This window comes from Plecotus auritus, assembly GCF_963455305.1.
Source record: "Plecotus auritus genome assembly, chromosome: 3".
Classification (NCBI taxonomy): Eukaryota; Metazoa; Chordata; class Mammalia; order Chiroptera; family Vespertilionidae; genus Plecotus; species Plecotus auritus.
The window spans coordinates 162,123,770-162,136,928 of record NC_137772.1 but is presented as its reverse complement, the minus strand read 5'-3'; positions in this window follow the sequence as shown (position 1 = coordinate 162,136,928).

Here is a 13,159-nt window from a genome sequence, read left to right as displayed (position 1 = left end):
GCACTTGAAATGTGGCTTGTGTGAGTAAAGAACTGAATTTTTAATTTTATTTAATTTTAACTAGCTTAAATTTAAGTAGCCACTGTGGCTAGTAGCTACCATAATGGGCACAGCAGCTAAATTAAAGCCCATGCTTTGAGCTATTGTACTATGGTTTTCTTTTCTTTTTTTTTTTTTAAAGAGTGAAACCCAAGGACATAGGGATTCTTGTGTAGAACAGAGTTCCTGTCTGGTGCATTTGCTGTTTAATTATGATAAACAGTGTGAGATAAAAGTTTATGGGAGAAAACAAAGAGATTCCTCAGGTAGTGCCATTCCCTATTTATTCCCTGGCTATTAAGGAGGACTATTAATAAAGCTCTATCTCCAGTGAAAGTTTCACAATTTGTAGCAGATGAGGTCAAAAGTGAGAGACCAAGGGCTGGTGAGATCATGCATATTTGGTAGCATAACAATGTTTTTAAAAGCAAAAGATGCCCAGACAGCATGGCTCAGTGGTTAAGTGTCAACTTATGAACCGGAAGGTCATGGTTCAATTCTCAGTCAGGGCCTGGGTTGTGGGCTCAATCCCCAGTGGAGGACATGCAGGAGGCAGCCTATCAATGATTCTCTCTCTCCTTTTCCCTTCCTCTCTGAAATCAATCCTATATAATAAAAGGCTAATATGCAAATAGAGTGAACAGCCAACAACTGAAATAACCTAACAACCGAACAACCGGTCTCTATGACTTGTGCTGATCACCAGGGGGGCGTGCACTGAATATGGCAGACATCAGCCATGGCAGGATGGTGGAGCAGGTGAGTGGGAGTGCCAGACCAAGGCGGGGCACCAGTTACTGTCATTGGGGCAAGCCTCTGGTAGTTACTGAAAATTCTTTGCTCCTGCATGCTGAAGTCCTGCCCAGCACTCACACCCTCATCACTTGGCGCCAATGGTGGTGGGAGCAGGGCTGTTGGCAGACAGGGGACTGGACTGTGGTGAGAGGGGCCAGGTGGGGTCATGGAAGATGGGCTGAGACTTGCCCTTGTGCCCACTGCAGCCTGATGGCCCACAGTTCCTTTCAAGGTGAATGAATTCATGCACTGGGCCTCTAGTCCTATATAATAAAAGCCTATGTGGTCATGACGCCCTCATGCCGTGATGTCTTCACGCCATAATGAGCGATCACCAGGAGGCTGCATGTGCAGTGGGTGTGCGCAGGTGGGCAGGGGCTTGACACTGCATGCGCAGCTCAAAGGCAGGTCCTGCGGCTCCGTGTGGCAAGGCCGGGGTCCTGTGGCTCCGCGTGGTGCAGAGGCAGGACCCCCCTGCTCCAAACTACCTCTTTGGGGCAATCCATTGAGGAGCCCGGATGGGTGGGCAGGGCCTACCTCTTTGGGGCGATCGATTGCGGGGCTCCTCCACTGTGAGAGAGCACAGGCTAAGCTGGGGGACACCCACCCCCCAGCCAAGTACACAAATTTCATGTACTGGGCCTCTAGTATCCTAATATATAAAAACCCAGGGTCCATAACAATCGATCGAAGGCTTGACTGAACACTGGAAGTCAGTCCTGCAGTCAGTGCTGGGTTGCCGTGGTGACCCAGCACTGACTGCCACTGGTGTGGGCATGGTGACCCAGCGCTGACTGCTGAGGGGGCTGCAGATCAGGCCTGGGTAGAGGCCCAGAGAGAGAGGCAGGGTCTGATTTGCAGGCTCTGTGGAAGCTGTTGATCAGCTGTTGCCTCTCTCTTTCTCTCTGGGCTTTGCTGTGCCTCTGTATCTCTCGGGGCCTCCACGGGGGCTGCTGATCAGCCCTGTCTCTCTGATCAGGCCCAGAGATAGGCCCGGAAATGCTGACTGGTATAGAAACTGACCAATCAGAACCAAATCTGGGTGAACTGTGAGGAGCCAATGGCTACCTAGGAGGTGGAGCTTTTGACACTGACTGGCATAGAAACTGACCAATCAGAACCAAATTGGCCGGCAGGGGAGGGCAGTTGGGGGCAGGATCAGGCTGACAGGGGAGGGCAGTTAGGGGTGATCAGGCAGGCAGAGGCAGTTGGGGGCAACCAGGCCATCAGGAGAGGGCAGTTGGGGGCGAGATCAGGCCTGCAGGGGAGGGCTGTTGGGGCAACCAGACAGGCAGGGGAGAGCAGTTAGGGGCGATCAGACAGGCAGGCAGAGGCAGTTAGGGGTGATCAGGCAGGCAGGCAGAGAGGTTAGGGGCAATCAGGCAAGCAGGCAGAGGAGTTAGGGGCAATCAGACAGGTAGGCAGAGGCAGTTAGGAGTGATCAGACAGACAGGCAGGTGAGAGGTTAGGAGCCAGCAGTCCCAGATTGCGAGAGGGATGTTAGACTGCTGGTTTAGGCCTGATCCCACAGGGCAGTCGGACATCCCCCAAGGAGTCCCCTATTGGAGAGAGTGCAGGCTGGGCTGAGGGACACCCCCCCTCCATGCATGAATTTCATGCACCAGGCCACTAGTATATATATAAAAGCAAAAGGCAACATTATAGTATCCGGTGTCTGCTCAGAAAGGTAAAGAGCAGAACAATGTCATTGTTCTAATCTCATGAAGACTCACATTTGTGCTTTCTCTCTTTTCCTCCCTATCCTTATGCACCTATATTCTACTCTCCTTTCAAAGCTGACCTCAAAGCCTCTTCCTCTTTGACGACTACTCTCATCTCTCCAGCTGAAAGCAACCTTGAGAGTGTGGAACCTGTTAAGTATCAGAAGAAAGACACAGTCATGCTATGTCATTGCTATGTAAGCACAAGCCCTAACTCTCCTATTGCGCTGATTATCTTTGTACTTTTTCTCCATAAAACATGCACAATTCCCAGCTCACATTATAAAGATGATTTTAATTTCATCTCTGTTTCCCTATGAGAAATTCTAGTCCTGTCTATTTTTATTATAGCATTGACTGGGTTGTGTTGAAAAATTTGATGATAATCTCTCTCCCCAACAAGATTACAAACCCTTTTAGCACAGCACCATTCTCATAATAGACACTCAATAAATGGTGAACAAATATTTGTTAAAGAATTTGTCAATGTCAGAAATTTGAAGTACATTTCCTTGTCTTTTGTTTAGAACAAAATAGGACGCTGCTCCAATGGCACTATCCTATACTAGCAGATTAAGCATTAGGTTATACCAAGCTCACCTCATCATTTTATCAGAGCCCTGGGTGGGGATGGACAAAGCAGAATTGTCATAGACAATGAGAACATTTTCTTGCTTAACTTTGCCCAGGGAACACAGGTTATCCAAAGAGAATTGGATTTCTGTGCATTGTACAGAACCCAGTATAGAAAAATTGTGTGAAAAATGGCCATTAGTCAAGACACTGCACTTTTCTACAAGTTAATGAAGCTCAAACTTAAAAGAATACTTTTGAGAATTTTAAGAAGTGTATGTGAAGGATGTTTTGACATTAGGTGAAGTGGAGGGAGGAGCAGAGAGAGGCTGAGATAGACCAAGATCACGTTAACAGCCTTTGATTTAGTTTAATTGATTGAGCGCAAAAACAATAAAGGGAAGAAAAGAATGAGGCGATGGCGAGGCTGACAAATGTAAAACGCTGTAACAGAAATTGCTGTAGCTTGCCTTAAGTAGGAGTGGAAAAGTTTGTTATACTAGGAAATAGTCATTTAAATGGAAAGATGGTTTTTCATGTCTTTTATGGCTGTTGTAAATGATTAATTAAATACTCTGAGTGTTTCATTAAAAGTATACATTCCTTCCAAATTAAAGTGTGTAGAGACTTGTTATAAATAAATTCATTGGGTGAATGAAAGAAGCATTTACCTCTAAATGAATATTACTGGCAAATTTCATTCTTGACACTGATTAAATAGACTGAATTTATTTTAATGTGCAATGCGAACAAATTACAAGACTAATTGGTTTTCTACCTTATGATTGCATTATTTAATGCATTTATAAGTGATCCAACAATTTTAAGAATTCACTACATAAAATGCATTTTGTTATTGAAAATAAAAGAACAGATAAGACATGTGTTCCGTTTCATTTATTTTCCACCTTCACAATTCCTGGAACAATTTTAAGTGCCTACTATGTGCAAAGCATTTTACTAAATGCTGCAGATAATAGAAAAAAAAATTAAGACATTTCTGCCCAAGTTCAAAATGTCATAGAAAAGACATATGCATAAAGAAACTTTAATATAAGACAGACTCAGGTAAGTAAGTGCTAAAATAATAAAGGTACAAAGTGTTTGGGGAGTGTAAGGAATGGAGGGATTAAGTCTGATGGGGAGGGGATCAAGAAAGGCTTCTTGGAGGAGAAAGGATTTGAGCTTGGCCTTGAGAGATGGTTGCGAATTTAACAGGAGCCACAAGGGGCGAGGAGGAGAGGCAGGGTTTGTGTGGTCTGGGTTGCTGGGCTGTTCTATGAAGAGGTTTTAGTGTTTCTCTGGACAATTGAACTGTCACGTGGAAGAGACGTGTCACACAGAAAATACACAGATCAACTAAGGACTGGTCTGCAGATAGAGCTTTGTGACTTCAGAGAGAGAAACCATGTCAGGCTGGGATGTGGGCTACAGAATGACAGGTATAATTAGACATTGAGCAGATCAGTCTTTTTTGATTAATAAGCCCAGTCTTCCTATACATTGACTCATGGGCCTAAAAGGAACCTCAGGAAGTGATTTAGGTCACCTCTGACTGTGATGTTTTTCTATGTTATTCCCTTAGCCTTGGCCCTATAATCCTTCAGGCTCTGCGTGAGGACCAGTACAATAAAACACAGCGGTGGCATCTGCAGAAACAGCCTCATAATAGCACCGTTTTGTAGCCATTGTGTGGGAATTGAGGCAGGAATTCATGGGTCTCTCTGCACCCACCGCGAGATACCTCCTGCTGGAGGTAAAAGCTGATCATTGAACTGACTCATGCTGGTGTCCTACGTCCTGGCCTTAAGAAAATGTAGGGATCTGGCTACCAATTAGAAGCATAAAGTTATAGAATGTTAGAGCTGGAGGAGCTATTAGGAATAATCGACCCAACCCTTCATTCGTCATTGAACACTGGAGGAAAGAGACTCACTGGGAGAAGTGTTTTGCCTAAAGTCGCACAATTAATGATTGGCTTACCTGAGCCAGAACTGGAATGCAAGTCTGCAGGTTTCCTAACTTTCAGATCAGTTTCCTTCCCCTGCACCATACTGGCTTCTTTATTTACTTGCATGGGTGGATGAGTGAGTGAGTGAGTGAGTGGTGTGTGTGTGTGTGTGTGTCCACGTGTGTAAATATTTTCAAGAGTTCGGCTTAAAGCATTCAGTAGGATCATATAGAACAATGCGTGCTAAGCTACAGGAGAAAAATGCATTCCATCAAAACCCTCCCACTTGGAAAAACATTAGAATCCTGGGAATTTCTTGAGATGTAAGAAAACTCAGCCACCAGGACTTGCAGTGTAAACACTGTGGCTAATTTGTTGAAGTGAGATGCCATTGATGATTCTCCCGGCCTGAGAGATGACAGGACTTCCCGATGGAACAAAGCAGATTGCTGTTAGCAGATTTCAAAAAGTGATCAGGAAAAGACAAGACATTTTACTGAGACAGATAATCTTTCTTGAAGAGGAGATGAGGTGGGGGTGGTGGTGAGGCGGGGGAGAGACAACTAAAAAGGCATTCTCCCGTAAAATTCGCCTTTCAGAGGACACCCCCTTCCACAGCTCTGCCTCCGCCCACAGAATGCTGGCCATAACCTGGAGTAAAGCTTGGCAAGGCAAGTGCATTGGTTCTGCAAAAGCAGTTCTAAGAACAGTGAATAGGATACCATAGAAAGCAACCTGGACACTTGACCCAGGCATTTGCAATATCCAAGTTAGGTGAGAACTACATTCCACATGTTTCTAGGCTCTTGTTATTTTTTAAAGCTTACCCTTATAAACCAAAGATACCCTGCTTCTCAATCTATTTTCTTATCAAAGAAAAATGTCGTCAAGTCTTTCTGTAGAATAATCTGTCTTACCTACAAGGGTTTTGTTATTTTGATGTGGTTTGGTTTGGGGCTGTCCTCTTTCTTTCTATTTACTTTGGAAATTTTATTTATAGCAACAGGATAGTGTAATTGCATGGAGTTTTGTTTTTATTCTTTAAAAAATTATTAATTGTTCCCATTTATCATTAGAGTACTTTACTTCTATTGCTACATAATAACTTTTCTTCTGCTTCTACAATAAGGAGGGTTAATTTGATGTTAGAGCAGAAAGCTACCATAGCAGCCATGGACTTCCATGCCCTATACTCTGGTGGGTGCAGGAACATCCAGGGATTAGTAGACACTCCAGGGCTCACTCAGAGGAGGAGCAGGCATAGTCAGGCTAGGACTCACCTCTCTGCTCCCAGTCTTTTTTAAAAATATTTTTTATTGATTTCAGAGAGGAAAGGAGGAGAGATAGAAACATCAATGATGAGAGAGAATCATTGATCAGCTGCCTCATGCAGGCCCCACACTGGGATTGAGCCCACAACCTGGGCATGTGCCCTGTCTGGGAATTGAACTGTGACCTCCTGGTTCATAGGTCGATGCTCAACCACTAAGCTACACGGCTGGGCTGCTCCCACTCTTGTGCTCTTTCCTGCAAGGTCATTTGCCTTCATTAAAACACCACATTAAATCACGTTTCCCTTAGGAAATAGTCCTCTTTTTGGTTTTTTAGTTTGTTCACCTTCAAGGAAGTTTTAGAAAAACCACAAAATGCCTTCTCTCCAATTTAAATGGAAGGTAGAATTTTCTTTCCGTCTTAAATTCCAGGGAGGAGAGCTACTATTGTTAAGCTCATTATGTTTATTTATGACTATATTAGTCATCTTTTTAATGTGCTACTTCTGGGTAAGAACCAATTCCCAAATCTCGGGCTCACAGCAACAAAGATTAACTTTTTGCTCCCAGGTGTGTGGCTTGTCAGGAGGTTCAGTTTCAGGCTATGGGTTGAGTTCAGGTTTGTTCTACCTGTCTCTCATTCTGGGACCAGTGGCTGATGACTACTTGTTCATCTCATGGCAGATAGCAAAAGCCCAGGATAAGATAGAACACGCAAGCACATTGAAATCCTCTGCGCAGAACACACCTGCTGACTTTCCATTGGCCAGAGCAAGTCACATGGCGCAGAGATGACTGCTCTGCCTGTTCTAAGAGGCACTCCAACTTCTATGGTCGGAACATGGGATCAGGATGCTATTATATGATGGGAGTGAAAAACTGAGACCATTACTCAAATCTACCAGTCTGACAATTAAAATAGAAAGGAAATAGTACTCATCTCTAGAATCAGAAACTATACTATTGAGTTCTCCAATGTGCCTAAGATAAGACAAAGCCTTACTTAAACATTTTCATTTTCTAAATGCCTTTATTTTTTCTTGTATTATCTAGTACAGAGTAGATTATCTAGATATTCAATAAGTATTCGAGGGATAAAAAAAATACTGTGCCCACTAAAAAACTGCTTCTTCTGTAACATTAGCTCATTAATTCATTCAAGGAATATTTGCTGAGTGTTCCCATGTGCCAGGCACTATTTATAACTGTATAGGATATATCAGTATATAAAAAAAATAAAAATAAAAAATGCTTGCCTTGTGGAGTTTATCTTCTAGCAAGGAAAGAGAATTCAAAATAAAAAAAAAATAAGTAAAGCCTATAGTAGGTTAGTATTTGCTATGTGTTTTAAACAAAGAGCAGGCCAAAAGTATTAAAAGGACTAAGGTAGGGGTGGAGAGAGTGTGCAATTTTTCTTTAGTGTGGTTAAGGGATAGTCTTATCGATGAGGTGACATTTGATCAGATATTTCAAAGGGGTGAGGGATTTTCTCGGTCTTCTCCATGTAGACATAAGAGTCCCATAGTGGATCCTTGGAGAGCATTTTGAGAGTGAGTGTTAGGGAAGGGGTGCTTGAGGGAATACTAAGAATCAGGGTGTTCTGCTACTTCCCACCCACCCAGAAACAACCACAGCACTTCCAATTTTACACTGCGATTTAGCCATAACATTTATTCTAAGGGATTGTCCTGCCATTAAAAATGTATAATAATAAGTGCCTCAAAATATTACATTACACTGTAAATTCATCAAGGTCAAAGATCTGGATTAATATCTTAAATAAGAACCTTGAAGAGGTTATTAATTAAATTAATTACATTTTTTATGATGGCTCAATTTTGTAATAGTCAACTGTCTCAACTGACTATTGGGACAGTGACAAACCCTTCTCTTTTCTCATTATATTTCTCCTTGGATATTTCATCTAGTCCTGTGACCTTAAATGCCAGCCATATCCTAATGATTCCTAACTTTATGTCACCCCTGATGCCTCCAATGGACTCTAGACAGTTCCACTTGGATGGCTGAACATTCTACCTCCTCCATCATACCTCTACCTACTCAGGTCTCCTCATCTCGACAAATGGCACACACCAACACTCATCTTTTTCCAGCACCTTCAGCTCCACATCCAAAATATGTCTTGTATCTTCTCACTTCTCTCCATCTCCACTCTTGCCCAAGCCCCATTTTCTCTTGCAACAACTACTGCTATGGCCTTCCTGCTGGTTTCCCTGTTCTACAATAGATCATCTATATTGCAGTCAGTTATCTTTTAAAAACATAAATTATATCATGTCAACTCCTCTAATCTTACATGACAATGAAGATAAAAAGCAAACTTCTTCATATAATCTATATAACCCAATGTCATCTGGCCCATGCATAGATCTCTGACTTCTTATGCTTCTATCCCCCCCACACACATGACCATAGCACACCATGTTTATCTCCATCTTAGGGCCTTTGAACTTGCTGCTTCATTTCCCCAGAGAGCTTTGCCACCACCCCTGACCCCCTATATTCGGATGTGGCTGGTTTTCACAAGTGAGCCCCATCTCAGCTCTTCAGGGAAGTCCTCCCAGATCACCCAGTCATTCTCTATCATGTCACCCTTCATAATGCTTATCACTCTGCCAAATTATGTTGTTAATTTGTTTACTTGATCATTGTCTTTTCCAACACTAGAATGAAAGCAGCACTGAGCAGAGATCATACTATGTATGAAAAGCACCTGGAACAGGTGCTCGAAAAGCAGTGAGTGAAAAAATGATGACTGAAGTCAGTGCCTTTTCAGGGCGAGGCATTGCTAGGGAGAAACTGGAGAGGGCCCAATGGCACAGAGTGTTGTGGAGGTGGCCGTTGGGATGGGAATTGTTGGCTTCACAGCCTGGGGGAAATGGAAAAGAAACGGGAGTTCCAAGAAACAAGTTTTTGCTGCTGTACAATTACAACTGTGTCGGGCCCCGGATATTGTCCTCTTTGACATCTCAGATCCACTTCGTCTACCTGGATCTACTAGGTTCTTTGACTACAAGCCAAAGAAACCCATACTGAAACAATTAAGAAAAGAAAAAGAAGAAGAAGGAGAAGAAGAAGAAGAAGAAGAAGAAGAAGAAGAAGAAGAAGAAGAAGAAGAAGAAGAAGAAAGAAAAGAATTAAAAGATTAAGGAATAGCTCATAGATGGGAAGTGAAAAATTTAAAACAGCAGATCTTAGTACAGGAAAAGCTTTAAGGAACTGGGGCCTGGAATAAATGAACACTTTCTTCAAGCACTGAGGTTGAGATAAAAGAATTGCAGCCATTTTCATTTTTGACACTTTATTCAAGTTTTAATTTCTGAGGTAGCAATGTCTTACCCAATTTGAGTCCAGGGCCTACTCCTGGATTCAGGCATGGAGTGAGCTCCCAGTGCCGTAAACCCTGTGGACTGTTATCGGAATAACAGGTAATGGATATTGGACAGGCAGCACAGCAGCTGTCCACTCCATGCCTGGGGTGAGGTGTTTTATTTTAGAAGGTTATAATCTAGTCTGTAAGGAAATAATATGAGAGGTCACTTATCTCAACGAAGGTACTGTGTTATTGCTGGGAAAGGAAGGCATCCTTCCTATTTACCTATGAGAAACTAACAGAGGTTTAGTCCTAGACATACGTTTTCTCTCCTGAGGCACATTTAAGATCAGTGTCTTTCGTCTCCTGCAGACTGTCAGCTGGGACAAGACCTCTCCTGCCTTCACCAGGGCACTGCTCGCTCCTGACTGCAGGACTTCCTCTCTCCTTGCTCTCTCCAGATTTCATAGCAACGTGGGCAACAAATTTAAGTGTTAAAGTAACTCTAACCATACGCCTCGGTAATTCACAATCGATTCTTCCAGTGCATATAAGCATAAACATGTGCGTGTTGTGTGTGTGTGTGTGTGTGTGTGTGTGTGTGTGTGTGCGTGCATACGTATGTGTTAGTGAGAGTTTGAGACTAGGGGAAAAGAGTATAGAAAGGGAAGGAGAAGAAAACTTAGGAATGAAGGCTCCACAATGGAAAAACAAAGAGGGTATCCATCTGGTGAAAATATTCTATCCCCCAAAGCTCATGGATTTTAGGGCAATCTGCCCAGTTAGGGTTAGGATAGTTTGAACTATTAAGTGAAGAGTGAGCTCATGCATGAAGATTCATTGTTGTATGTCAATAGATATAGACTATAATTTATATGCCTATTTGTTTCTTCAACAAACCTTTGCTGTGCCTGTGCTTGTGCTAAGCATACCGGAGTGATTCAGGGATGTTTCCCTCCTTCACGGAGCTGCCAGGGCACTGGTGGCCAGGAGGCAGGTGGAAATAACAGAGACCTGGATGAACATTTCTTTCCTGTGCTGGTGGGGTGGGGTGAGGTTGCCATGGGCTCCTGTCAAAGGAGAAGAACAGTGAAGCCTCCATTCTACCATGAATTATTAAATTTGTTTTTTGTTTTTGGTGTTTATGACTGCTGACTTAGTCAATCCTTTGGCTTCCAACCTTACATGTCTGAAGATTGAAAGAACTTTCCATGGACTAGCTTCTGTCTCTGAATACTTCAGACCTTGTTTGTCCTCCACAACTCATATATTTCCAGTGCTTCTGCGACATGGTATAGGCTATATTCTGGCCACGCCCCTTTGTGCCAGCAGTGCATTTCTTCCAGGAGTGTCGCTGGGAGCCATTCCAACACTGGGGAGGCCAGAAGAGCCTGTGAGCTACAGAAACATATCTCAGTAAATCCCAATGAAGCTCAACTTTCCCTTAGCTGGCTGCCAAAAATGTCCCTGACCACCAGGGGAAGTATGACAGAGTGGAAGTTGTAGTGGAAAGAGACAGTAGTGTTAACTGATGGTAGTTGTCTATTACCCTTTCACAAGTTTTATTACCCAGAGGGCCACGTGAACACATGGTATGGGCCTTCTCCTGGCCCTGAAAGAAAACCATGCAACTGAAGGACTTTGAAATTTGTTAGGCCCTGAATAGACCTACGTATTCAAGAAATTTCAGAATAATGACTCATTATGCAAAAACAAAAACAAACAAACAGAACCTCACAATTCAGGATCAACAAGAAAAAAAATCTGTAATCCAAAGTGTTAAGATCTGCGAAACAGGCCTGCTACTTCAAGGGGAAGAGAACTGAGTGAGGTTCATAGGGTGTTAGCCAGGGCCAGGGTTAGCTAGAGGGTCTGCACTTGAAAACTGAAGAACCCTATATAATAAAAGCCCAACGACCGAAACAGTGGAACAACCAGAGATCAGAATGACAGTGGCTCCTTGTCCCGACTGCCCCCACCCCTCAGTGGGGACCCCCACCCGGATCGGGGGCGTGGCTGGCCCCTCACCCCAGCTGGCCCCACACCCCAGTGGGGACCCCTACCCCAATCCGGGGCCCCCATCAGGGCAAGCCGGCCAGCCCCCACCAGTGCACCAGGCCTCTATCCTAGATAATCCATATAATAAAAGGGTAATCTGCAAATTGACCCTAATGGCGGAACTACCAGAATGATTGCTCAACCAGTCACTGTGAGGTGCACTGACCACCTCTTGGTCCCTCCCCCCAGTTGGCAGGCTCTGATCCCCTGATAGTGAATGGGGAACCGGGATGTGTGGCGGGGGATGCGGGTGGCGCCAAGCCAAGGCCCCCCGCCCCGCCGGTTGCCCCACACACAGAGGGCAACCTGCGGCTGGGGCGGGGCTGTCAAGCAGGCGGGAATGGCCGACCTCTTGGTCCTTTCCCCCACCCCCACCCCCCAGCCATCAGGCTCCAGTCGCCCGATGGTGAATGGGAAACCGGTGGTGGGTGGCGGTAGGGGGCGGGGCTGGCTGCAGGCAGCCAGGAAGATGGCCCTGGTTGCAGGCCAGGCCTAGGGACCGTACCCACGCACGAATTTTATGTGCCGGGCTGTCCTAATAATAATGATGATAATTAAAATGTTAGTGCATTTTCCTCGGCACTAGGAATTGGCCTAACTTTCCATGTACATCATCTCCTATTATTATATTTGTCATAGCCAAGGAAACTGAGGCACCAAGAAGTCCAGTGAACGGTTCAGGTCACACAGTTCATAGTGGCAGAGCTGGCATTTCAACCAACATCTGTCTGTGTCCAAACCCCCTCCTTCACTCTCACACCCACTCCTCCAAGCTTTCTATTCTTTCAAGCCTATCAAGTTACCCCCTTCCTAGCATCCTTTACCCCATTGCCCCACGATACCTTGTCCCCAAGGAGGAATCTTTTGTTTGGGGCTAGGAGGGGCTCTACTTTATAAACTACTAGACATAAGTAGAAACAGAATGAAAACCTAAGCAGTAGAACCAGGAATTCAAAATTGGATCGTAGGCATTCCAGATGTGCAGTGCCAAGTTGGTTATACCCCATGGAAGTTTAGCCTTTACATTTTCAGGGTGAAACATTGAGTCTCACCTAGCCAAGGCCTTCCCAAACCAAGTGCTCTGATACGTAACAGCCGCCCTAATGTAGCACTCGCTGTGTGCTAGTCATTGTTCTAAGAACTGTAGGTGTGTGGACTCATTCTAATCTTTACAACAGTCCCATGAGGCAGGGGTGCTATTATTACCTTCATTTTTATGCAATGTATCCACATGTTTGCACAGCTAAGTGAGTGGTTGTTCTAAGATTTGAGCACAGAAAGTTTGGCTCCAGCATCCATTCTCACACGCCATTTGCTACACCATTGTCTTTTTCCCTTCCAGCCTGCTTTCACCTGGTGGTGTGTGCTCTGTCAGTGGAGTCCAAGATTTGATCCTCATGTTTGTGAACATTTATCA